Source organism: Pseudopipra pipra, chromosome Z, assembly GCF_036250125.1.
Source record: "Pseudopipra pipra isolate bDixPip1 chromosome Z, bDixPip1.hap1, whole genome shotgun sequence".
Lineage (NCBI taxonomy): Eukaryota > Metazoa > Chordata > Aves > Passeriformes > Pipridae > Pseudopipra > Pseudopipra pipra.
The window spans coordinates 49,599,860-49,627,463 of NC_087581.1; the positions used below are offsets into that span (position 1 = coordinate 49,599,860).

At 37.9% G+C, this 27,604-nt stretch overlaps 1 long non-coding RNA gene across 1 annotated transcript in view; it reads left to right on the forward strand.

Annotated features, from left to right (window-relative positions):
* Window positions 1–27,604, forward strand: part of LOC135406577 (uncharacterized) — a 110,084-nt gene that overhangs the window by 38,676 nt on the left and 43,804 nt on the right. Inside the window, exon 2 of the long non-coding RNA XR_010426350.1 lies at window positions 16,677–16,802. This is a non-coding gene — a long non-coding RNA (uncharacterized LOC135406577). The remainder of the gene's footprint in view (window positions 1–16,676; window positions 16,803–27,604) is intronic.

A 27,604-nucleotide genomic window follows, 5' to 3' on the forward strand; every position in this document is an offset into this window, starting at 1 on the left:
AAAAAAAATATTATTCGACATATCTAGCTTTCTAGGTTTTACATTTGTGCTTCAGACTGAATCCCCACTTTTTTCTGAAAGTCTGTAGAGATCCAAAGAGGAACAAAAGAAAAATGCTACAGAAAGCAAAGGTGCAAAAAAAAATGGGCGTTACATCATTTGACAAAGGGAGACAGTACAGAGGTTTCCAGGCTAAAGAATTCATCTGGGTATATTTCAGTCTGTTATTTCTTGGGGAATTATTCCAATGCAGACGGTACAATAATACACTTCCCTCTGTTCTTCAACTTATTCCTACAATGTTCTGCCATCTCCTTGTTGTTTTGAACATGCCTGGTAGAAAAAAGTCTATATTTTTTGCCTTACTTAGTGTTCAGATTGAGATACCAATTGAGACTTTTGAAGATGGAGGTTTGGGCTGATTTTGATGTCTTAGAGCAGGACTTCTGTACAACTTTTATTATGTTGCTTACTTAACAGATAATTAGTACCATGTGGATTTCCTTATAATGCTGTTTGAGGGATGTGAATGTTGATGCATACATTTGCTCGATACTAATGATCTGTGTGTGTAAAGTCCCCATCACCGCCTGGAACAGCCTGCTATAATGGTGTAAGACAGAAAAAAAATTGCAAATTTTAGACGATAAAGGTGATATCAGGAGAAATGGAAATGGTAAAGAGAAGAGAAAGGTCATTAACCAGCTCAGAGACCTATGGCAAAATACACAGGTCCCAGTTTGAGTCAGAGTGGGAGCTCCAACAGCATGAGATTAAAGAGAAAACTGGTGGAGTGATAAGAAGGAAAAAAAATAAGTACGTCTCAGCATTCAGAAACAATACCTTACACCCACAAATAAACTGTAAAGTTAATTATTTCACATCATTCTCTAAGACCAACAAATTCTTCTCCATTACGTATCAAGGAAGGATGTTTCTTTGTTACTGATTAAAGGCTGAAATACACAGTTGACATGGAGATTATCAGTTTGGTCCAGCCCATAAATTTCTGTGTCAACACATGGAGGTGAAAAAAAAACCCCACAAACCAAAAATGTGTTAGAAAAACACTGGCGCCAGCTGGTTCTGGATACTCTGATTTGAGGAGGAACAGGTATTTGACTAATAATTATTCCTATTCTTGAAAAAAAGCCTTGGGCAATGCAGCATTATACGTCTATTCTAGAATTAAGCACAGAGTATTTAGTTAGTTGTGGGTATGGCTGTTTGAGCATTTGAGCGGAAGGAGCCACTAGATGTCAGGAGAACACCGCGGGCGCTGTCCAGGGCCACGCGGGGCTTTGCTTTCTCCTGGGCACCAAAAAAACACGTTCAAACACGCGGGGTTTGCTTTTTCCCTGGGGAGGGGGGGTGGGGGGTGGGGTGGAAGCAGGTTCACTGGTTTTTGCGAGAGAACTTTCAACCACTCCATTTTTCCCCGGTGTGGATTTGTTGATTTCAGCGACATTGCACTAGGGATAAATTTTACCCACTGTCTCTGTACTTTTGCAGCACACTTATTAAGCCTTTAAACACTATCTGCACCTTAAATGTATGAACAATTGCCATATTCAGGCCACACACTATCATTTCTTCCTTCACTTAAAGGTTCTTTTTATCTTTTGGAGAACCAGCTTGATTTAAAACAACAGGAAAAAAAAAGTGAAATTAAATCTCTATGTCCAGCAGTGAATGAATGACAAATCTGTTGTGACTCAGAGTATGTTTTAAGAAACTATTTTTAAACATCCTGCAGGAAAACCTACATATTCCAGAAAAGGTATAAAGATACTGATCACCATTATTTATTTCATATGCTATCGATAAAGTTATGATTATACGGGTATAATAGATTTTCTAGCTTCTGATTTACTTATACAAGTCCATATCATCTGCAACAATTTTTAAACTTAATTCTGTTTTTTAAGGTGATGTGAAACACACAAGTTTTTTTTGTCCTTTGCTCAAGTTTTTATTTTCTTTCTTAATCCAAGTTGAAATCTTTGAAATTGTTAAATCATTAATTTCATGCTTCCAACAAAAACAAGAATTTGAAATCCAGGCACCTCTAACTTGCCTAGAGAGAAAGTTGAGATTTTAATGGCCTATGTAACAATTCTGTTTTGCCTGGCGCGGCAAATTGTGAAACTGGGCCATTTTTACATTATTTCAATGATAATATGGATGCTTGATATACTTCTTGGAGTTGTGGGAGGTATCTTTCCTTTCAAATATATTTTAAACAAAATTGCCAAATCTTGTAACAGAAAGAGAATTTGGAATTCATGTCTAAGTCACATGTCAAACAACACAGCCCCAGAAACCTGGAGAGGAGTTTTGCTGCTCTGCAATCCAGGCCCTGAAAGTGTCTTCTAAATTATTTTTTTCTAAGACACTGTTTACACTTTTTTATTGAACAAACAATTTTTTAATTATTATTTTATTTAGTATCTTACAATTTAGAATTCCTTATTACTACAAATAATATGATGAATCTTACAAAAAGTCTTGCAGATCTGAGTCAGATTTGGCCCAATTGGGTTCTTTGAAGGGCCAGAAGGTCTATATGGCAACCTGATTTTTATCACAAATGTGTGATCTATGTCACAAAGTTCCAAAGCACAGTAAGTGCAAGTGAGTACAGTTTCTTTACAGCTTTTTAGAAATTTGACCCCAGTGTAGAAACTTTTATTATTCATATGAATTCTTGCATGGAATTTTGTGAAGGAAAGAATTTGAGGTTAAATTTTGTCAAATAAAGCATCTCCTCCCAAAACAAACTAAATAAAAATAAGTCTTAAAAAAACCCTGTGATGACAACTCATTAGGTGCTCTTGAATTATATAAGACAGTTGCACAAATATAATCTATAGTTTTCCAATCCCACCAGTCCATACTACTCCTAAGCAGCAGTTAAATGAGGTTTAACCATCTGTTCCTGCAAGACAGGTAATGTTCATCTGCCGTGGAAACCATCTGAAATAACCCAGTTATAAAAAGTAGGTGGCAAGAATTATGGTAGACCCATCCTTCTGACTCCCAAGTACTTTTTTATCCAAAAAGGCAGGTACCTATTCCCTTAGAGGTACCTACAGAGAAAGAAGCCTGTGAGACAAGTATGTTATTGCCAGCAATGAAGCTACTCCCTGCAAAGAAGTTGGGTCAGATGAACAACTTCTAGAGTTTGTCTTAATCCCGCTTGGTGTCAGCACACAGCAGAGTTGCCAAGAAATACAGTATTAAAAGATGGAAACCTTTTTTTTTTTTGCATTGAAGTGGTTTTAAAATCATCTTGAAAGCCACAGTTGGCGTGATGCCTCATAACTTTTACATTAGGTGTTGACAGATATTGATGCTCCTCAGCAGGGCTACAGAGCATTTGGACTTGTCCCTCTCATTTAATCCCACTGTTGTGGGAATAGTCAGGGAAAAGTATGAAGAGCAGAGGCCCTAGTTAAACTGATGATTGAAGATAGGGGTATGAAAAGAAAATAAAAGAATCCTCATGTTGCACTCGTGCACAAATAGCATGAGATCTACAAGGGCTTTTGACTGCGTCAGCTGATGTTCTACATTGTGTTATATTTTTTATAAAAGTCCACTTGTTTGTTTGAAATACCTCCCTTCTGACTACAATCTTTCCCTCCTTCATTTGCACAGCAGACAGTGACATAAGTAAAGACTGGTGTTCTTAATTTCCTTTGGGTTTTTTTGTGTTTGGCCTTGTGACTGGGACTTGGTCAGCTTATCTTGATGAGTTACTATTGAAAATTAACTCTGTAACTGCCAAGTGCGTATATCAAATGCTACCGGGCTGTGTATCAACGCACAGCAGTGTGTTAATTCCAGAGCTTCTCTTCTTGAAGATGCACCTCCACAGAAAAATAAGTACCTCCCTCTGCCCCTCCCCAAGAAAAATTTAAATCCCGAACAAAAATGTAGTCTTTCCATTAGGAAAGAAAAAAAGGGCTATATTTGTTATGTTTTTGAAATATAGTAACAATCTGAAAAAGACTGTTTTCTTTTTTTTAAAACATTCCATACTACATTTAAATTGAAATAAAATAAAATAACAACAATGAAAGACTATTCTGCAAGCTATCATCCAGCCACCAGGAGTCAAATACAGCGAAAGACTCTTCTGTTGAAATGCTGGTATTGTAACAGAGATGACCGTGTCCTGCAAAAGGAAGAACTAATTTCACAGTAGCATCACAGCTGTTTTAAATAGAGTATCTCATATCCTTAACATGCAAAAGAAAGAAATTAAGAAAATTAAGGGACACAATTAATGCTTTTGTATGTTTTTTTATACACAGGGGCACTTGCTCTTCATTCATCTCACATCGTTGCAGCAGCTAAACTCAACAGACAGACTAGTGTTGCCCTCAAAAACATCATGCACTACCTCAAGAGTTTTCTCCTCACAACTTTCCACATGTTTTTTATTGACCTTACAAGCTGCCCAAGGCTATTGATCTCCAGCAAAGCTGAGCCTGGTCAGCAGGTGAAAAAATGAGATAATGCAGCTAACTACCAAAAAGTGACTTTGCTAAACTTTTCTCTTTTGAAAGAAATGAGAGCAGGAGAACTCTTATTGCTTTCCGTGTTGGATTTCTTATATCAGCCAATCAGGATGAAACAGATGTCTTCAGCAATGTTGTCACTGCTGGTTACCCAGTTGAGTTCAGCAGCACCATGAAACTACGAACATCCCATCTTCATTGGTATAATCTTTATTTATGAAGTGGGTGTAGAGGCAGACCTCTTCTTCCACCATACCACTTAAGCCAGGGCTAAGGAACTTGAGAAGGAAAGCATCATCTCTTCAAAAGGCAAACATATGGTCAGTTATTCTTAGAAGTGTCCTCAGAAAGTCTGCTTCATACAGAGTAGGATTAAAAATTGAAGTCCTGGGTTTCAACACCACTTATAGTGCCAAGAAATGACATTTGACCTCTGCATGGTGTCTGTCCTACTCCTTCTATTAAAATAGGGAATACACAAGCACAGTAATAAATGTAGCTTCTGTAGGCATAAAATAGTACTATTATTGTATAATTGATCCTTATTGTATAAAAGACTGGAAGAAGGCTCTTCTTTTCAGAAAATCATGACTGCCAGTGAGTGACACTAGTTTTGTGTTAAACCTCAGTTACCTGTGATGTTACTGGCTGTCTACTGGCATGCTGAGCCAGGGAATGCTTGGTCAATTAAGCAGACAAAATCATGCTTCTCCCGGCAGCTATGGCAAATTGGACTTACAAGGAAAAAGTACAGGATTTCACACAGAACACTGAGGGCGAAAATACTAAGAAGTTCATCAGGCCACCACATAGGTACCAAGTTAATGGTGGTGAGGAAAGGCAGCTTGGATTAAGTGTAGTTTGATCCATAACATCTGCAAGAAGAAATCGTAGTAAGCAGTAGTGTTGTGTGCCTATGGGTAAGGGTCTTCCTCACTGGGAACTCCCACTGTAGTGCCTTCTCTGAGCCATCACTAAACAGCATCCCTCTTCTTTGAAGTCCTTTTCCACCGTATCCCACACATACAGTTTTCCTACTCAACACTGAATAATCATGGCAAACCACTAAGTCTAAACCAATCAGAAAGTTTGATTCTCTCTGCCCAAAATTTGATTCACCCTTTCAGTCCAGGCACAGCTCTGTATATTTTTGTTTTCATTTGTCCCAGCTCTGCTTTTCAGGACCACATTTATAAAGAATAGCTACTCCATGTGACATTTTTAAAAGGCATTATGCCATCTTCCCCTGACAACAGAACTTAAGATTTAAGAAGAGATTAAAAGTATTCATGTTTAAAAGTACAAAACCATTTTCATGGGATTTATCATGAAATGATCATTGGAATCTGGAAAACTGGTTATGATTTGGGTCCACCAGCATTCATAAATAGTGGTTCAGGTACTTTTAAAATCTCACCGTATTTCTGTGTGCTCTTTCATATGCCACCTCCTAAAAAACCCTAAAGCCACTATAAAAGTTAGTAGAAAAGTTAGTATTTTTAAACATGTTTGTAGTTCCGATAATTTTCATAAGGTGGATTTCTTTCTGAAATAACACTATCCCTTATTAATGCAAAACACTGTCTTATGTGGCTGAGTATCTCTTACACACACAAAAAAGGAAAGAATGGAGATATTTACCAATAGAAGAATGCAAAACCATATCAGGGATTGCTCAGTTTTGCCTTTTTCTCTTCTTTAAAATCTGAAGTAAAATATGAAAACTATCAGTCTGATCTTAACTATTGGTACAATTGCTATTAAAAACAAGAGAAGTATACGTGCTTAGATTAGTAAAATTTAATAATACAAATGGCAAATAGAATTTATTTTCCTTCATCTATTATATAACAAATAAAAGTAGGGATGCAAATATATCTGCTGACTCTGGTATCTTCTGCCTGTGCTCTTATACATAACAATTCTTATCTGACCATTTCTGTTTTCTATCACAAAATGTTTACAATTCTGCTGAAGTGAATCTAACAAGAAAAATGCAATTTTTAAGAGAAAATACATGAGCTGACATGATGCAGGAGGTAAATGTTTTGTAAGAAATGTCCGTGCAGCAGAAGGTGGACAAATAGTGTAGAGTCCAGAATGAATGCATGTCTCTTCAAAGGACTATAAGCTCTTTTTTGACACACAAAAAACTCAGTAAGGAGGAAAAAGTCTAAAATTGAATTTTAGTGTTACAAATGAAATTAAGATTAAACTGACTGTCACATCAAGATGATGTTAACTATGTGAATATTTGCTATTTATTAAGTCACTGTCTGGAATTCAGACTGTGATAAAAATATAAGACTCTCTTGTTGCTCACATAAGATATAAATTATGCATTTAAAAGGGCATATATATGGACTATTCATTCCTTACACATAAGAATTTTTAGGAATAAAACTTAAGTTCTCTTCTGCTTTTTTCCAGTATTTTTCTCTAATTACATCTTGCATATGCTGTAGTTCCAGGCTACAAAATAAAAACAACGACCAAACCAAATCAAACCAAACCAAATCCCCCCAAAACCCACTAAACAAAAAAAACCCAAAACAAAAAAACCCAACCCAAAAAAACCCCAAAAAATAAAACAAAAAAAACCCCAAACCACCGTGATTTTCCAGATAAGCAGTATCCCATTTCAGTATCCCATTACATCATTTCTGCAGATGCATACATTCTCTAACATATTGTTGGCTGTTTCAGGTTAACTACTAAAATCATTTGCCTGAGAAGCAAGATTTAATTGTCTTACAACTACCTCTGTGAAGTACAATAGGTTTTACAAGTACTCACTGATTATACTATTGGTAGAATAAGGGACGCTTATTCTAGCATTTCTTATTCATTGTGTCATTGCATTCTCTTTGAAAGGGACCAAATGGGTCCCAGCAGGTGAAAGCAAAGAAACCTGAAAGGCTCCCTTTGATGAATGAAAATACCACAACCACCCTCTCCCCATTTTTGGAGATTAAAAAACCTTATTAAATCATGCCCTGTTAGAAATTGATTGAGAGGGAGCTAAACCAAAACCAACAATAGCAGCATGGATCAGAGAACAGTACTTTCATCAATGGGCACTGAACACAAGTAAGCTTTCCTGTCCCTTTGCTGTGCAGGTTTTGCTGGGGCTTTATGTGGTTTTGGTTCTGTTTGTTCATTTGTTTTGTTTGTTTGTTGTTGTTTTTAAAATCAAAGCCCAAAAAACCTATTTACTTTTGTTTAAACCATTATAAAAGAATTGCAGCTAACTAGTAGCTGTCTCTGTAGTATGAGTGATTCCTCTCTCAGACTGACTCAAGAAATACCACAAACAATGTTAGAGTTAAGAATCCTGTTTTGTTTTTTAATTTTGATTTTTTAATCATTCTGATCAATTATTGGAACTGTCACTGACTTCAGGATGCCCTTAATTATTAGAAGGCTGGTTTTAAAGAGACTGTGTGAATGGAAGAAATGAAACAATTTTGTAATCTTTTCTTCCAGAAAGTAATGAATAAAATCACTGTTTTTTAAATAATATTTTATTTTATACTACTTTTATTAGTTACCTGGCATGTCATGAATTTATGAAACCCACTACAAAAATACCCCTTGTGGTGTCATCTCAGTCTTAAGTCTGCTTGTGTGTGAGGAGACCTCTTTAATAGGACTGTAAGTTAATTAACTGTCAGTGATTAATTTATTGTTAAAGTATAGTGCATTTCAGACCATGCTAGAAAATTATGAAACATGAATAAATACACACTTAATCCTACAGGTATGTTTCTTCTAATAACAGAGAGTCTCAGGCCAGGCTCTGAATGATTTATTTGCTTTAAATATTTTGCTTGGGATTTAATTTCCTTTTTTGCTGTTAATTGTCTTCAGGCATTAATTGTCATAGGCAGAAGATGCCTGAATCAAAGACATTGTTTAAAGGAAAAAACACAGAATAATTGTGAAAAAAGTCAATTCAAACCATATCAATGTTCTATGTAACTGGTGATTCCTAAATGCAGTAAATCATGCCAAAATTTTGTTTTTAAATTAATTTTGGCTGAAGAATTGAAATATCATCGAGATCATAGTAATCTAAATACTAATATTACTATTCATCACTATCAAAGAAATGCATTTTTTTCTGTTGATTATTAATAGAATTATTCAAGAGAGTGGCAGTTTTCTGTATGAAAAGCCTCTTTTGCTAACCAAATGTATATTTCTGGAACAGCTGAAATCATTATAGAATTTTAGAACAAACAGTCAGAGCTAAAAATTGTTTTGATAGTTGTAAAATATAGAGGAGTAAAAAAAGTGTGTTTATACTATGAATATAGGAAATAAAACAGGTTAAATTGGTGAAAATTTTGTATATTTCACTAGTGCTATGAAAACATCTAAAGAAAATCCTGGGGGGAAAAAAAGGTAAAATAGCACAGAATAATGGAACATTATGCTTTTGAAAAGGATATAAAGAAATGAATTAATTATATTATAACAATATTTTTATATCCATATTAATCTTTGTTCATTTATACTATCCTTATCCTAATAGCTGCTTTGCTGTTATTTAATATTTTCCATTTGTTTGCCTTTCTATGTCAGGTTTGCCAGGATTATCTTGTGTTTTCATACTGTACCTCACACGAATCTAAAACATTCATAAATACTTATTCAAATCCTCCCCCATAAAGCTAAATGTACTGTGTCTAAAAATTACAAAGGTTCATTTTTATCTAAATTGAAAGCAAAGTATCAATTTTTACAGACATCTGTTTTGTTGCTTGTTGGGGATCTTTTAGGCATTTTTTAATGTCAAATTTGATAATAGTAAAATCCATATAAAATGCAGAGATGAGATTTAAAACAGTAAGTTCCAAGTCATAATGTGAAAATTACAGATGAGCTTCAGAGTACAACAACTTGAACAGGTTTTAAAAAAACAGTTTGCCATTTACAGGCTTTAAAGTTTTATATGCTGCTGAGCATGAATAGTTAACTGGTTGAAATCTATGGCTAATTGTATTTTCATTAGATATGACTTTTGAAGCTTGACTGTTACATGCAATTTTAATACTACTGATTACCCATTTATAAGCAGCTCTGTGCTGTCAGAAAGAATATCTAAAAAACATTCTTTTAATTGTAAGGGAATTCTGGTAATTCAACAATCACCAGCTGCTTTGCAAAATCTGTCTTTCTTGAAGAGTTCTGTGAAAAGATAATCGGATCACTCAGGCTGTTACAAGATTTTTCTGTCTTATATTCTCCACTCTCTGGATATAGAACTCTAGTAACTCTTCAAACTGCTTCAGAAAACAATATATAGACACAGGAATATGATTGTAAATTATTTGATGATGAGCTACATTTTGGTTTTCCATCTATCTTATACCAGATGTTGGCAATGATTATAAATTTTAACATCAGAGGAACTTTCAGTTATCTGTTCATTTTTGCTCTTATGTTACATTTCAACACTGCCTCTTAAAACCAACAAATTTAAAATAGCCTAGCTCTAAGGAAGAGGCTGCAGCTGAAGGTTTCCAAGCTGAATAATTTGTTGGGTTTTTCACCTTACATTTTAAACAATGTGCTGTACCTTTAAGGTAACAGTAGTGTGATGGAAGCAATACTTTGATGTCAAGCATTCCCTTTAACATTTCAATAGTTTCAAATAGTATTTAAGGTTTAGTGCTTTCAGATTTCCTGGAGCTGAATGGCCTATAGTCTGCTGTCTACTTACACAAACCCATGAACTGCCATGTCCTGTTACATTACTATAACATCAATTAGAAGAATTTATCAGTTAGGTTATGATGCTGCTTCAGCCAACATGAAAGGAGAGAAAATACTCGTGAGTTCAGGTATTAAAGTTGCTTAAATATATATTTGAAGTTACTGTTAAATGGAGGCTCTTAAAAATAGGGATTTTGTTTATGGATCTTGAATATATTCGTTAAGTTGTTTGAATGGCATTCACAGAATTCATATGAATTTTTAAAGCCAGCTTCCATTACCTTATTACACATTTTCTAGTTACTAAGACTTGTTTTACAGGATAATTCCCATTCTCACGTCTATCGACAGAATGACATAGATGCAGACCTACACATGTATGTGCACAAATACATATGCATTGTTTATTATCAAAGTTTAATCAAACAACTTTCACCAAGATGATCTAGTGAAGGAATGAGCTTGTAGAGAAATTCTCACCATGTTCTTTTAGGCAGTAAGAGGGTTTTTTAAGCTTTCTGTATAGTCCATGGAGGAAAATAAATCTCTTCAGAGAGCATTCAGAGCAGGGACTTCATGATGTGCTCTCAGACCAAACATCTCATGGTGCTGGTTACTCAAGTGCTGGTAGCTGAGCTTCTTTCATTCCCTTTCCTTTTCCTTTCCACCTTCCAGGAAGAAGAACATTCACCTTCCTAAAGAACACTCCAGAACTCTGCCAGCCTCCCAACAGTGTTTTGGATGCCAGCCCCTCCAGAGAGGAGACACTCACCCAGCAGCTGCTATCTTAGTAGTCAGAAGGTGTTTTTCTTTGAAATGAGCTCATATGTTCAATCTAAAACACAATATGGATTCATACCATATCCTTCCATAGCTCTGGGTCAGTTGTCAGGTTTATCAGATATTTTTCCAGGCACGACTGTCCTCTCAGGACAAGGTATTACCAATGCCTATGTTCCTACACAACACACTAGAATTCAATAAGTATAAGCTAAAGTTAAAAAAAATCAGCTTATTGCATCCAGGTTCAGAGGCACGCTTTTGTAGTGCTCCCTAGAGAACTGAATGCTACACTTAAGCTAAAGTGAAAGATATGAAATGTTATCAACATCAACTATAACTTTCATGAGCTAAAAGAGCAAAGCCTTTATATGGAATATATGCCTTTTCAGGTACAGCAGCTCTTGCTTAGACTTTCAGTGAGTGAAGCCTGCAGAACCCATAGTCTGTTTCAGCAGGAAGGGTAACTTCACTTTCAGCTCCTGTGTTTAATTTCAGAATATACCATCCTATTAACATAACATGTGCATCTAATTTTCCTTATTAAAGAAGTTATATGAAGTTGATTACACTTCTATAAACACAAATTCAAAAGCTCCTGTTCAGTTTTCATCTCCAGCATTACACTATGGTTTTCATGTGTTTTTTTTTCCTTCCCCCTCTAAATTTCTTTGAGGTCCCTTTCTGTGGTGTACTGGGTTTCTGTGGCTGGGTTTTGGTAGTGGTGGGGGGGCTGCAGGGGTGGTTTCCTTAGAAGCTGCTAGAAGCTTCCCCTGTCTTGTGGAGCCAATGCCAGCCGGCTCCAGGATGGACTTTCTGCCGCTGGCCAAGGCCAAGCCAATAACATATTTAAGAACAGAAGGTTGTTGCGCAGAAGAAATTCCAGCCAGGGAAGAGAGAAGTGAGAACATGGGAACAACAAGGTACACACCAAGGTCAGTGCAGAAGGAGGGGCAGGAGGTGCTCCAGGTGCCAGAGCTGAGGCCTCTGCAGCCTGTGGTGCAGACCATGGTGGAGCAGCTGTGCCCCTGCAGCTCATGGAGGACCATCAGGGTGCAGAGACCCACCTGCAGCCCATGGAGGAGCCCATGTTGGAGCAGGTGGATGCATGAAGGAGGCTGTGACCCCGTGGGAAGCCCAGGATGAAGCAGGGTCCTGCTGGAGAACTGCAGCCCATGGAGAGGGAAGCCCACGCTGGAGCAGGTTTTTCCCAGGTAGGACTTGTGGCCCCTGTGGGGGCCACAGCTCATTTGTGAAGGACTGCACCCCATGGAGGAGTGACCCACGGGACAGCAGTTTGGGAAGACAATGAAGCATTTATTAGCTACTCTGTTTGCCAAATAGATAGTTGTTCCAGTCAAGGAATTTTCATACATTAAAATTACTTAGGATTGTTACTAATGTAAGATAATGTAAGGAAAGCTTACACTTGTTCAATATATTGGGAAGATTAATTTATTATGATTGAGTTACAATACCTTCACTTTGTACAAATTCCATAAACGATTGGTGGCTGAGTATTAATATACATGAGAATGAAAAAAACTCTCAAAACATGTTCTATATTGCTTTTAAATACTCTACATATATCTGCTAACAAGCTTGTATGTATGATTGCCTACATCTTTGCTTCCATGCTTATACGATCACCATTGTACCTATAAGTTACAGTAAAACCTTCAGTCTCTCTGATGTCAAGATAGTAATCCATGAAAAATCAGTCAATGAACAGTTTTTAAATGAACTCTAACCCCTTACTGAATTCCTGTTAAGTTGCATGTATGATACTCTGAGTCATGGTTGTACCCCAGCTGGCAACTAAACACCACACAGCCACCTGATCACTGCCACATCAGCAGGATCAGGGAGAGAATCAGAAGGGTACAAACTACAAAACTTGAGGGTTGAGATAAATAAAGACAGTTTAATAGGGAAAGCAAAACCATGCACACAAGGAAAGCGAAACAAAGAATTGATTAACTGCTTCCCATGGGCGGGCAGGTCCTCAGTCATCTCCAGGAGAGCACGCAATAGTGACTTGGGAAGACAAACACCATCACTTCGAATGTGCTCTTTCTTCCTCCTTCTTCACCCTACTATTTATAATGAGTATGACATCATAGGGTGTCATGACTTCACTTTGGTCAGTTTGGGTCACCCAGCCTGGATGTGTCTCCTCTCAACCTCTCATGTGCCCCCAAATTCCTTGCCACTGTGGTCATATGAAAAGCAGAAGAGGTTTGGTTCCATGTATGCCCTGCTCAGCAATAGCAAAATCATCTCTATATTATCAACACTGTGTTCAGCACAAATCCAAAACATAGCTCCATACCAGTCACTGTGAAGAAAATTGCCCCAGCCAAAACTAGAACACTCTGTCAGATGGAGCTAATACATTAACTACAGAGAAAAATTCAGAGGCACCACAGTGATTTTAACATATGAGTTTCCAGAAAATAATAGTTGGGGGTGGAGTGTATTTTGGTTTGAAATTGCACTAAAACATTGAAGAACTAGATTTGCAGGGTATGGTTTTCCTAGGTGTTGGCATCTTTTATTCCTATTGAAGCCTACAGGATTTAGGGACTTCAACCTTCTTGCAGACCTTTAGTGTCAGCTCGCTCCTATTTCTCTGAGGCTGAGAAAAGTGTAAAGGTACTTAATTTCTTAGCTGGTTAGTGTAGGGTTTTTTTTCCTCTCCATTTCTTTTCTTTCACACCTATTCTTTTCTATTGCTCCCACAATATTGCCTTTGTAATTTTCTTAGCACCAGAGTTAAAAGTGGCTCCAACTGGTGGCAGCTTCACCACAACAATGCATTACTATCGAAAACAATTGTCTTGGTGTGATAGTTCATCAGTGCCATTTTATACTGGACCCTTTCTGGCTTCTTAGAGGGAAACTCACTTCCTGGTCAGGTGAATATTAAGAAATCCATTTTGGGACAGTTCACATTGTCTGAGATTACAATTCAGAATAAGAAAGAAAAATGAATGAAAACAATTAATGAAAACCATGCCTTGCGAGTTTATCTGTCTTGTAGATGATGCAGAATGACACAGAAAAAGGGGAAAAAAGAGGAGAAAAATGGGAGCAGCTGTAAAATGCCAAAATTTATGACTTTTGGGGAGAATCAAGACTATAAGGAGACCTTCTGTCTTTGCATTCTATCTTAAGTAACTTTTGCAGGCACTCCACTCTGTTGTTGGAGTTTTATTCCAACTGGGCAAGGGGTAATGGGGCCAGCAAGGAGTAATGTAGTACTCTAATATAGCTGGTCCTTGTGTGAAAATGAGGCCAAATGGCTTCTATCAATGTACTCTACCCTCAGGAAAATCAAAATCACTGCCACACAAATTATAACTGATGCACTTCAAAACAAAAATGAGCATCAATAGAAAAAAAAATTTCATTTTCCTATATTTCTGTCTGTATAGAAAATTATGATGAAGTCATCATTTAGTGCAATTGTTTCAATTATATGAATGCATTTTGCTCGGTAGTAGACATATTGTATTATGAATAGTTTGCCCAGCTTCAAAAGTGTTATTATTAAGCCTGAGTCATAAGATTTGAACTGGTAACCAGAGAGCTGCAGAAGGAAGAGCAGCTGACATTTTAAAAGATGCAGTTTCTTTTCCTGATGAATCTATAGCTGTAGCTCAGACAGAGACACTTCCTTGAAGCCAAACATACCAATGTATGCTCTCTGCTGAGTATTTAATTGTTTGCTAGTTTCTCAAGTAATTTGAGTTGCATAAAGAGTCAGGTGAAAAGCATATCAGTGTCTCTCATGCAGGGAAAATTAACTACTGTGTTGTTCCTCCTTTATATTTTCTTTCTTCTTTTTTTTTTAAATTTTTATTAATAGTTTTAGGTCTTCAGAGTTGCACCATACTTCCACATGATTTTCTTCCTCAAGCACTCCTCCACTTTCAGCTCCCACTCCTTCCTCCATTCTGCCACCTGATTAAACACACAAAATTTTGTGAAAGCCACAGTTAAACCCATCCTGCTAACAAAGACAATTCTGCAATAGGTCTAATGTTGAATATGTTTCAGATTCCTGATAAAACCTCTTCATGAAGAAATATATTTACCCACACAGCTGCCACTTGAGGTTGCTGCTTGCTCAAAAATATAAGGCAGGGACTGAACTCTGCATCTGCATGCAGAGAAGTTTTATTTAATACCTCAACCATGGGTCTAAAAATGTGATATTTTCGTGCAGTCATTGGTACAAGCAAGAACTTTATGGAGTGGACACTTTACAACATTATGCTTATTTTTTCTAAATAAATTCATTCTGCCATTAGCAGCAAGCTTTAATGCAATTGGGAGCTCATTCTGTAGGTCTTGTCATTAATTGGGATGTAGGTGCAAAAATGATAATGCCTTAACAACTTGGACAGATAGATGTGCAAGGAGAAAAGAATTCTTTGCAGGCAAAACCACTTCTGCCCTTTGTCCTCTTCAAATAGCAAGTTTACAAGCCCTGTGTGCCTGATTCACTAAATTCACCTTTATATATTTGCTCTTTAAACTCACCTATTTTTACAGTTATAATCATATGCGATATTTACTGTCTGCAGTAAATACAATTAATTAGTTGAGGTACACATAATTTTCACTTTATTTGGTGACTGTAAATAATTTCTGATTCATTAAATGGTACTGTGGAAAGTCTGATCAACTAAATGTTCTTTCGCTTAACATTGCTAAATAGTTGGATAAAAGGAAGTGACAGGTAAATGGTGTGGAAGTAACACCTAGCATCACTCTTATCACAGTGCAAGATCTTGAAAGCCAAACCTCATTTTCAGCAGAAAATGAAAAGCCTCAGCAAAAAAAGATATTTCCTTATCTCTTTAGAACAAAAAGACATTTTAACCAAATATATGCCAGAAATTGCATTTTATGGCAGTTATGGCAGCAACTTCCTGCAGAAGCATTGGTACTCATTTTGGAGTCATAAAACATTTGCCTAATTTTCTTCACTATATCCTATAATCAAAGAGGTAAGGAGGAAGCATTCTTAGAAATTACTTTCCTAATCTTCCTGGGCCTTCACTACTATGATATTTTCCCAAGTAAGCCATGGGCAGGGACACATATTGTCCATAGAGGATATATAATACATATATTTATTTAGTAATAAATTAGTGAATAACACAAAGATATGTCATAGTTCTTGCCAGAATCATGTTTAAAATATGTATATAAATATATAATATATAAATATATATATACACACATACATATATACTTATTGAATAAACTGGCCAACAATATAAGTTGGTTAGTTTTCTTAAGAAAATATTTTGTGACTGGGAGGTAAACTGAAGGAATTGAAATAAGATTAGGGGACTTCCATATGCTTTAGAAGGTTAGGGTTCACCAAACCTCAAGACAGGACCCGGGTAATGCTATAAAAATATAGAGTTACTTACCTGTAATGAAGATAAAACACAAAAACGCTGCAGAGGCATTCCTAATACTTAAATAGCCTGATTAATCCATGGCCTTTGAAATAGATTCCTCTCATCACTTCATACAGAAAATAAGGTGTATTAGCTGTGCACATTTTTGCACCAAGCAGTAGCTAATGAAGACAAAACTGAAACTGATGACCAGTTTCTCTATTTTAAGTGCTGCACTTGTGCCCAAGAAGATCCTCAGTTCTGTCAGTATGAGACAGCAAGAAGTTCATGTGAAGAGTGGACCTGCTGGTCATTAAAAGCTATAGAAAATCTTCAGACCATATGATACATGGTGGTGAGTGATTCCTTTTAAAATACATATAAATAATTTTAAAATATTTCAAACTTGATTCTTTTAGGAAGAGGGACTTGAGCCGATCTTGGCAGAACAAATGAAGATGGAAGTGGGTAAAACAACCATGAAGTCATGTTGGAAACAACGTTGTTGCCTGTTGCATGTGGTTTATGGGTGCTGATGGTAGATAGTGGTCACTGCTGGCATTGCAACACCATCATCCTGCTGAGCACTGGAGGGAGAAAAAGGCCCTTAAACTTACTATAATATCCCGTGTGACTCCCTCAGAAGTGGAGTCACATCACTACATGTCTCCAACTCCTGTGTAATCTATCGGTAGAGTTCTTGAAGCAGCAACATAGGCAATGCCCTCAGGATATTGAGAAGGCTTCTTGGCATGCAATTCTGAATCATCTTTCTACTTGCAGGACTTTCATCTCAGAATGCTTTTTCGGATGATTTTTTAACAAAATTAAAAAAAACGAAGTATATGCAAGACTACTGGCTGTAGCAAAACTCTCTGCAAAGAAAGAGGAATTCAGTCAGGTTGCTTATTTCAGTGCAGAATCACTTGGAGTACCTAACATTATTTATAAACTACTGACTTCTTAATATGCTATCTCATTCATTACTATGAAATTATAAGGTTACAAAGTTCTTTTTTACAGATTTCCCATTTGTTATAGTTTCCAAGGTAGTGAAACTTTTATGCTTGTATAGCTTTCCATTGGAAAGATAGAAACCTAGCTGCATGCTATTTGATGCAAAGTTGAGGGCATATTGTTGATAAAAGTGTTATATATGTTATAGAAGAAAAAAATTACAATTCTATTACCTAGCACACATATACTAAAGTTATATCAATCGAAGGAATAAACCAGACATAGTCAATGTAACAATCTTTTGGCAAAATCCGTCATCACTGCCTGCTAAGGGAAAAAAAAAGATGTTTTGATGGAAAAAGCCCTCCAAAGTCAGGAAACAGAGTAAATAAATGATGTGTAAATACACAATGGATTTGAAAGATAGAAAGAAACAGAAATACACAGATTTTTTTTTTTTTAGGAAAGTATAATAGTTGAATGCTTTCAGTCCTGTACAATAATTTATGTGATCCATTTCCTAATGATCAAGAGGAGCCTAACAATTCCACAAGTAAAAAAAAAAACTTTTTCTTTTAATTGCCTTCGGGTTTTGAAGTAGTTTTCAGTAGTTATTTCTGCTACTGAAGCAGAACTACTTAATCTGTGGTGTCTGACAAAGCAATTTCCTTTCTTACTCCTTTTGCCAGCTGAAACACTCAGAGCCTTTTTTCCATCAGTGACATCTCTTTGGTGGATACAATTGTGTACCAGCTCTTCACTGCAGTTAACAGATAGATAGGTGCAGAAGTGGTGACATCTTGAATTTGAACTTGTGTCTTTTTACTTCCCCAAAAAAATAGATAAAACTGGTAAAAAACTGAGCCATAAAGCTGCAGGAAATTCCTGCTTTGTCTTCATTCAAAGGCAGATGTGACCTGCTTGTTGACCAAAGGTCCAGCGTCTTGTCTCTTCTCTCTGCCACCATGCTGAGTGGCTCTTAGTAACACATGCCTTAGTTTCCTCATCCATAATGGAACAGTATCACAAAACCTCCCCTGAGAGAGGCAGCGAGGGCTAATAGGGCATGAAAAGGACTCCCTATAAAAAGTCAGGGTATTGCAAGCAATTAACTTCATTAATACATGGGTAAACCTTTGCAAAGTTTTGTGTCCAAAGGAGATAGAAATGTTCACTTTCTCCTTTTTTTGGGGCACGAAAAGGACATATTCCACTGTAACTTGCATAACACAGAGAGAGGCTGAGAGAATGACTTAACTAGAGAAGCTTTTTCCTAGTGATTATCAACTGCACTATCCTGACTGTCATATTTTTGAGACAATTCAAGGAAGGATGAAGAATCATAACTGAGCTGTGAAGAGAAGGAGCAGGGCTTATGAAGGATGTCAGATGATGTTGCACATGGAAACAGCAGAGTGCATAAAGCCCTAGTGAGTTATATTTTTTGTTATTTTTTTATTAAAAGTTGCAGCTTATCCACATGTCAAAGAAGCAGTAGTTTCTGGGTAGCTATGAGGGTCATCCATAGGCAGAAACAATTGCAGCATTTTTAACTAGAAATAATGAAATATAACTCAGTGGTAGAGAATATAGGTATGAACCTGAATAATGAATTTACAAAGCCTCACAACTCCCTAAGAGTGTCCCTCTAGGTGTTTTCTTTTCTGTAAAACAAGAGTTTGGGAGAGATTAACCCCTGAAGCACTTCTCTTTTCCTGAGAAATCAGTGTGCTTCACCAACACACCATTACCAAATCTAGGGATTATTGGATATTGCTTTTTGATTGCTTTATGGAGACAAAAAATATTTATACTATTTATTGTTGTATTTGCTCATTTTAAGCTGTTTCATGGGTGTATTGTGTTTTGACTTTCCAACAGTGAGTCATGCTGTGGTGTTAATCTGATTTCAGCCACTCTGTGAGTAAGAAGCAGTTTTCAACATTTTCAACTGTCTCAGCTGAAATTGCTGGAGGCTGAATTTTTTGCTTGTGGAGCCCCTTCCCTGAGACACCTTTGGTAAATTGCAGACTGTCAGGATGTACAGGGCTTTTATCAACACGCCTTCAGGAACACCCATGTTGTAGGACATCTGCACTAATGCAATAAGAGTTTTTGGTTGATGGATGCCTTTATCAGGGAAGAGAAAGATCAGAAGGGGGAAAATTTTAAGGCCACCCACAGCTGGTGATTCAGGACATGTTGAGTATGTTTGAGCTTTCCCTGTGTTCATCTTCAGCACTTCAGTGAGAGTAGTGCTTTTCTTTTTATTGTACAGGTTTTTCTCTGTGAATACTCTATGGATATTGTCAAGATAAAAGAGATTTTTTTCTGTTGACTGATAAGTAGGGACAAGAGCTGAGTGAAAAGAGACACAAGTGCTGATTGTTAGAGACATAAGGCAGATTTGAGACTAGAAAAGCACTTCAGCAGTCCCTGTTTGCAGAAGCAGCTTCCAAAACCTGCCTTTTGGTAAGACCTCGGGGGATTGAGTGCTTTAATAAGTGATATTACCAGGGCCCTGGTTAGTGTTGGACTGAGAGAACATACATTGAGAGAGTTCCAGTTCCCAGGACACTTCTTTACAGGTTGCTATTAAGGCACGTTTGAGAAGAAAAAACTTCTGTGAAGTGAGAGCCTGCAGGAAAGGAAACTAGGGTTTGGAGCAGATAATCCTAAGTGCGATCACACAGCACCTACCGGATAGACAAGGGATCAGACCCAGCCAGCACGGTTTAGGAAGGACAGGTCCTATCTGACCAACTTGATCTTTTTTTATGACCAGGTGACCCTCCTGGTGGATGAGGGGAAGGCTGTGGATGTAGTCTACGTGGACTTCAGCAAAGCCTTTGACACTGTCTCTCACAGCATTCTCCCGAAAAAGCTGCAGCCCATGGCTTGGACAGGGACACTCTCTGCTGGTTTAAGAACTGGCTGATGGCTGGGCCCAGAGACTGGTGGTGAATGGGGCTGTGTCCAGTTGGTGGCCGGTCACTAGTGGTATCCCCCAGGGATCAGTGTTGGGCCCAATCCTATTTAATATCTTTATAGATGATTTAGATGAGGGGATCGAGCGTACCATTAGAAAATTTGCAGATGACACCAAGCTGGGGTGGCGTGTTGATCAGCTGGAAGGCAGGATATCTCTTCAGAGGGACCTGGACAGACTGGAGAGCTGGTCTGATTCCAACAGGATGAGGTTCAACAAGGCCAAGTGCCGGGTCCTGCACTTTGGCCACAACAACCCCCTGCAGCGCTACAGGCTGGGGAAAGTGGTTGGAGAGCAGCCAGGCAGAAAGGGACCTGGGAGTTTGGATTGACAGGAAGCTGAACATGAGCCAGCAGTGTGCCCAGGTGGCCAAGAAGGCCAAGGGCATCCTGGCCTGGATCAGGAACAGTGTAGCCAACAGGACCAGGGAGGTGATTCTTCCCCTGTACTCGGTGCTGGTGAGGCCACACTTCAAGTGCTGGAGCAGGTCCAGAGAAGAACAACAAGGCTGGGGAAAGGACTCAAGCACAAGTCCTATGAGGAGAGGCTGAGGGAGCTGGAGAAGAGGAGGCTCAGGCGAGACCTCATCACTCTCTACAACTCCCTGAAAGGAGGTTGTAGCCAGGTGGGGCTTGGTCTCTTCTCCCAGGCAACCAGCAGTAGGTATTAAGCTGTGCCAGGGGATGTTTGGGTTGAATATTAGGAAGAAATTTTTTACAGAGGGGGTAATCAGGCATTGGAATGGGCTGCCCAGGGAGGTGGTGGATTCACTCTCCATGGAGTTTTTAAGCTAAGACTGGATGTGGCATGGAGTTTCATGGTCTAGTAACCACAGTGGTCTTGGATCAAGGGTTGGACTTGATGATCTCACAGGTCTTTTCCAACCTGGTCACTTCTATGATTCTATGATTCTATGATTCTATGATTCTATGATTCTATGAATGTGATATATTTTGCTGCTTGGAAGAAAATTAGCACAAGAACAGATACTCTGGCTGAGAAGCCAAGCTGGCTATATGTTGAATATTTTAGAACTATTCACTCTACTTTCTGCCTTTGGCAAAAGGTGAATTTATTTTCCTGAACAAAAGAAATTATTAAATTATACTAGGACTAATTTTTTTTTTTCTACAAGGGGAAGTTTTCATATTGGAGATACTATTCCACTGTTTCGCAGGGAGAGCCTTTAAACTTCAGCAGCAAATTGTAAAAGGTGAAGAAAGAAAAGATAGAAACCAAACTTTATTAATAAGAACTGGGATGAATTAGCAAATACAACTATCTTCTGCAACGTGCCCTTCCCTCCTTGCCTGGCTCTCTAGCAGAAGGAGAGAAGTGAGAAGCCAGTCAGCACTAGGTCTGACAGCAGTAATTTGCTGAGAACTACACGACTGTAGCTACAGGCAGGGCCGTGTATCCCCTCAGGCTCGACCATTGCTGCGATTGGCTTCACTAGGATAATGCTGCAACCCAGAATTTGTGCATAAATTTGGAGGAGGGGGGAGATGGGCATGATGTGGTTCCAGCCCTAGTCTCTGTATCACCCTCCTGCAGATGAAGGCAGGGAAGACAGCTGAGGCAGTAACTAAAACCAGTGCAGTTTCCCAACCAGGCCTACCTCTATCACCCTTGGGAAGGAAGAGAAATAAAACTGAGGCTGTATTTCTACCAGACTGTGGAGCTGACACTGTGCAACACTTCCCCTGCCCTCCACGTCTCCACACACCTTTCCTTCAGGAAGTTGTATGTGCTCTAAAGGAAATATATCCCATTTTCAGTTCCTACCACAAAGATTTCAAAGGAAATGTGTTTCATCTAGTGCTATCTGCTTTGTCATGAGTGCAGTCAATTCATCCCTCCTTGGTGCAGTTGGATTTGGGGCCCAAGGTGATGGCATGGCCAACAGTTTGTCCTTTGAGAAGATATTTCAAGAGGAAGACTATCCAAAGGGAAATCATCACCCCTGGCTGAAGATCTGATAGGGTCTTTAAGGGACTGCTGCACAGCAGAGCTGTAAGCCGTCCTCTGAGCTTGCTGTAGACTATAGGGTAGGTGGTGAGTGGTAGCTGGAGATACAAAGCACTGGTTGCAACCATGACCTTGCAGCATGTTTCTGCAGAGATATGCTTGCTCCTCACAGGCTGCCTCATTGCTTGGAGAGCATTCAGTGGAACTAGGATGGATTAACCCCCACACAGGAGCCATGCACTGCATCACTAGGGCAGCAGAAGTGGGAAGCAATACCCATCCGTTTGCAGGACTGCAGAGGAAAGGTGGACTCACTGCAGCTCTTAGGGCATTTTCCTATGTCCATCCTGAGCTTTTGGAATGAAGGTGGGAATTTGGATTAGTTCATCACCTGCTCCCTTTCAAAACGCAGACACATTAACAGCCCCCTCCCCCCCCCCAAAATCAAAATAATAGATTTTGCAAGCAGCATGTAAAGAATTCACGTCTCTTGCTGAGTTTATCACCTAACATAGGCAATGATATTAAGGTAACAAATCTGGAGGGTGCACACCTTCACATGCCACTACCAAGTTTATGTCAGTGGCAAAAGCTAAAAGGAGGCTCTTTAGCAGTCTTGACTTATACATCACTGGAAGAAAGTCCAGAATTAGACAATTTCTGATAGCAAACACTCTCCTTTGCAGATTTGGTCTTTCACACACAAATTTAGAAATTTGCTATGCAAAAAATTGTCATTTAATTATATGCAGTAAAACAATATTAATAGACTGCATTAGGGTTTCCCAAAATGACTGCTACTGTTGCTAAAGGGATTGTTTTACAAAAGAAAGGGTCTTCACAGGTGACTCCCCTCCAATGGCAGCAGCAGCAATTATTAGTAGCAAACAAGACATATAATACAAAACTGGGCTTTAGAAGGCTTTGTCTGTGGTAAAATCACAGCTGTAACAGGGGATGGAGTTACAACATAGTTAACCCTTTACTCAAATACAATATGGTTCTATTCTGCAGTGTCCATAACTATGTTCCACTGCAAGGCTTAAAGGTTAAGGTTACCAGCTGCTCTCCTCAATGAAACTGTAAGTGTCCAATGACACAATTTTCAGTCCAATGACACAATTGTATTTCTAGTATAGAAAAACCTTATATAGGCTAGATGCCATATATCTCTCCATTTTTCTCCATCTCCCTTGTGTACACACACACACTTTGCCCTAAGGATATCTCCAGAGAGATGTGCTTCTCCATTTACTGCAAAGGAGTTGCTTTGATGTGATGACAGGGTCATTGTCTATGAAAATCAGGAGATCAAAAGATTCACAGTTAACTAGTCACTGAAACACTTTATGACAAAACTTGAAAGAAAGAGCCAGGGCTGTCTTCTCATTAAGCAGTGACAAAGCAAACATTTTTCATTGACGGTTTCAGGACTTTAATCGCTATTTTGCAGTTCTTTCAGTCTCCTTCATCAAATATACCTGATACTTCAGCTCTGTGCAGTGAGAGAAAGTTTTGTCAGTTTTATTAAGGGAGAATTGAAAATAAAAAAAAAAAAAGAGGCAATTTAATCTTTACAAAGGCTGTCAATACTCAGTTACCTTTTGACTGTTTCACATGTAAATTCCAAATGCTGGCTGTAAGACAAGAGGCAGGAAAAGAGGGGTGGGAGCTACCCTGGTAGTGGCAAATTTATAGGGATCTGAACACCATTGTTCTGATCAAGTGATGGAGATATGTGTGAGCAGCAGCTTCATCTTTTTACATTAATAGAGTCTGTTCACATGTTAGTGCTATGTGCCTTATAAATGGTGGGTTTAAGAAGCACCAATACAACAAGAAACAAACACTGTCAGAAGGGTAAGGGAATTAATTAAAAATGTTCTGATTCAGGGTCTGTACACTTCAGTATCTTCCAGATTTCTCTGACATCTTTTTTTTTTTAGGGCATACAGTACCAGTTTTCATTGTTATGTCAGCAATTCCTCATCAAATTCTACCTGATCCATCAGCTGATTCTGACAGAAGGTCTCAGTTTCATCATGCCAGCTGAAGAGAATGTCACTGCATTTCTCACAAATCTTAGCTAAAACACTGAATTTTGGCACCCTTCTAATTTATTAAAAACCTGCTCTGGATTTTAAAGTGGGGTTTTTTCTCCCTTTCTAGACTAATCTGATCATCTCTTCTAAATTTAGTTTCTTTAATGCTAAATGATGTTGCAGGCTTGTGGGCAAAATAGCTAATTGCCTTAGGCACCTGGTATTTCATAGCATGATGCTAGAAATTGTTGCTGAAGAATGTACACAATCCAATAGCATCAAAGGATCTCAACACAAAGTTTGCCTCTTTTACTTTATCACCTAAAAATAATGATTGACCAAGACATTGTGTAATTCAGCCAGATAGAAATGTGGTGCTCCATATTAGCCTGACTTTCAGAAACAATTAAATCCACACCTCTGTTAACACAAAAATATCTGAAGGGTTTCATGACTACTTCAGATTTCATATCGATTCCATCGTTCCAGGTAAACAGAGGACGATCTTCACATTTCTTGAGGAACAAAGAGGAAAACAGGGCAACTCCTAGAATTTTGCAACAGCAGACAAAATGAGCTTGAAGACAGGGGAAGATGGGAAGAAAGAAGGGAAGCCACTCAGGCAAGCAAGCCTTTAGAAAAGAGTTGTTTATTGTGCCATATGAAGGAGAAACCTAAAATGTGTGAGATATATCCCACTGTTTCTTTTTATGCTGTTAGCAGCTGCACACGGAGAGATAGCTCTGACCCAGAGTCAAATGTGTGAGTGAGAGAAGAGGAACCAAAGGCATCCATGCAAGGCTCAGTTGTCTCTTGTTGAGAAAATTACACCAATGCCAAGTGTGGCATTTCAAAGTGTGGCAGAGCGAGAGCTTACTAAAAATCCTTCTGGGTTTTGCATCAGCTAGTAGTCTGTCTTTATATCTGATAAAGCTGTTAAATGTTGTGGTGTTAAATGAATTAGATAAACCTTGGATAAATAGGTGGGAATGTGGCAAATTATTAGCCTATGTTAAAGAACATTAACAAGGAGTCAAAGTGCTTTGCTGAATGATACCTTTCAGGTATCAGTTGCAGAGAAACACTGTGGAAACTGTGATATAAAAAGCATAATAAAATTCAGGCTGAAATTCACAGGCAAACATGCTGCTTGCAAAAGTGGATTTTGGAGTCAATGAAACCAATGAAAATTGAGCAGTGGATTAGTTACTTATATCTCAGGTGTTTTCTCTATCTCTCCAATGACTTTTTAGTCCTTCAGATGGCAAAACTATCCAGTCCATTCATGATTCAGTTCCTGAATTGACACTGATTTAATCATGGTTTATTAAGAAAGAAACAAAATCTGAATTTGCTCACGTTAGTGTGCCAAGTTGAAAACCAAGAAGCTGGGAACTGATTTGTGAGTAGATCAGTTCACTCTGAGTTGGATATCCATCTCTTTGAAAGATGGATCAAATATGGAAAGCAGCAACAGCTTTAGCATCCTGATTTTAATTCACTGCCACAAGTCTGTCAGCCCTCTCAGACACACTAGATGTTTTGTGTCTTGCTAATGAAGTAGAGTCACTGTCTATGCTACTATACTTTTGTAACAAGTAATTCAAAGATTTGAAACACATTGCAGAAAATTTAAAATTTAAGCATATGAATGTCCAAAAAAAGGCTGAATAGCAGACTGTACTATATATATTGTTAATCCCATCAGTGGTTTGCATCCTACAAAAATTCAAAATAATAACCTCTCACCACAACTGATTTATGTTTTACTGGAGCTTCTTCATGGGAAGAAGCAGCAGTAGAGAAGGCTCAAGTATGTGGCTTCCACATATCATTAAATTTACAGTAAATTTTTTACGTTAGTTTGAGAGAGGATTGGAGGTCACCTAACGTATTCAAACTAGGAGCAACGGCAAATGCACTCAACTCTCACATATTTGAGAGCAAACTTTTTTCAGAGTACTTACAATCTGTGAGAGAGTGGACTGGAATTGGGGTGGGCTCATCTGGGGGTTCCATTTTTGGAATGATTCTTTCAGCAATTATAAGCATAGTCCTCCCTAGCCATTTAGGTAATTTAATATTATTAAATGTTTCTAAAATAAGAATTGGGTTATAAAGTATATAATTTAACTTAAGAGTAATTTGTTCCATTATTTAAATTTTCCCAAAGGATTTTATAGTGGCACAGTCTGACAGTGTATGTGCAATACTACTGTGCCCGTTACAGTTGAGACTGTAATTGCAGAAGATGCCATCATAACAGCTTAGCTAGGTTAATATATGGATTTTATGGTCTTAAAGGTCTTTTGCAACACAAACAATTCTATGATTTCTAGCTCATGCATTATTTCCCCCTTAGACTCATAGTCAGCTATGGTACCCAGCACAGGTCAACAGTTTTTCTCGCATCTAAATAAATGTTTGTTGTGGAGAGTGATCCAGATTATGTAAAAGAACATGCTTGAGATACGTTTGTGTGAGTGAGAAGCATACAAATACAGATGACTCCTTTTTAGCCTCTCCTTCATTATGAAAAGAAGCCTGATGAGAAATATTATTTGAAGATATAATGCCAGAGCATTAAAAACAGGAATACCTTGTTCTCTAAGACCATAACATATCTCTTACCTTAGCTATCTTTCCCATTATCGTGTCTTGATCTCACTCTAATGCTGCCAGCTTTCTTTTTTTTTTCTTAATTCCCTATGCTTCTTCAGCTTTTGTACTCTGTATCAACGGTATAAACTCTATATTAAAACTGTTGTTGCACTCCGCTTTTTGGCTTGATTATTCTGAGATACACAGTGGAAAAATATAACCTATGGCAGATGAATTAATAATAATTAATAATTAATTAATTAATTTATTAATATTTTCCCCAAGTTTGAATCATACCCCTAAATCATCATAAAAATATGTTTTTAACAGTATGATTCTTTATCCAAACATGACACAGTTGACTGTGGATCTGAAAGGAGCTATCAACTTTGTTCACCAGGTAAAGTAATGTCTTTGAGAGCCTTTAGCACCAAAACCATCGGTGTGCTGAGACGAGGCACAACCTCCAGCTGAATCAGTTATGAACAGATGCCATAGTGCTGAAAGTACATTCATTTGAAAAGTAAAATTAAGATCCTCCACCCTCAGAGACATTTAAATAATTATTTTATATATGAGTAAATTACTCCTGACTAGGTA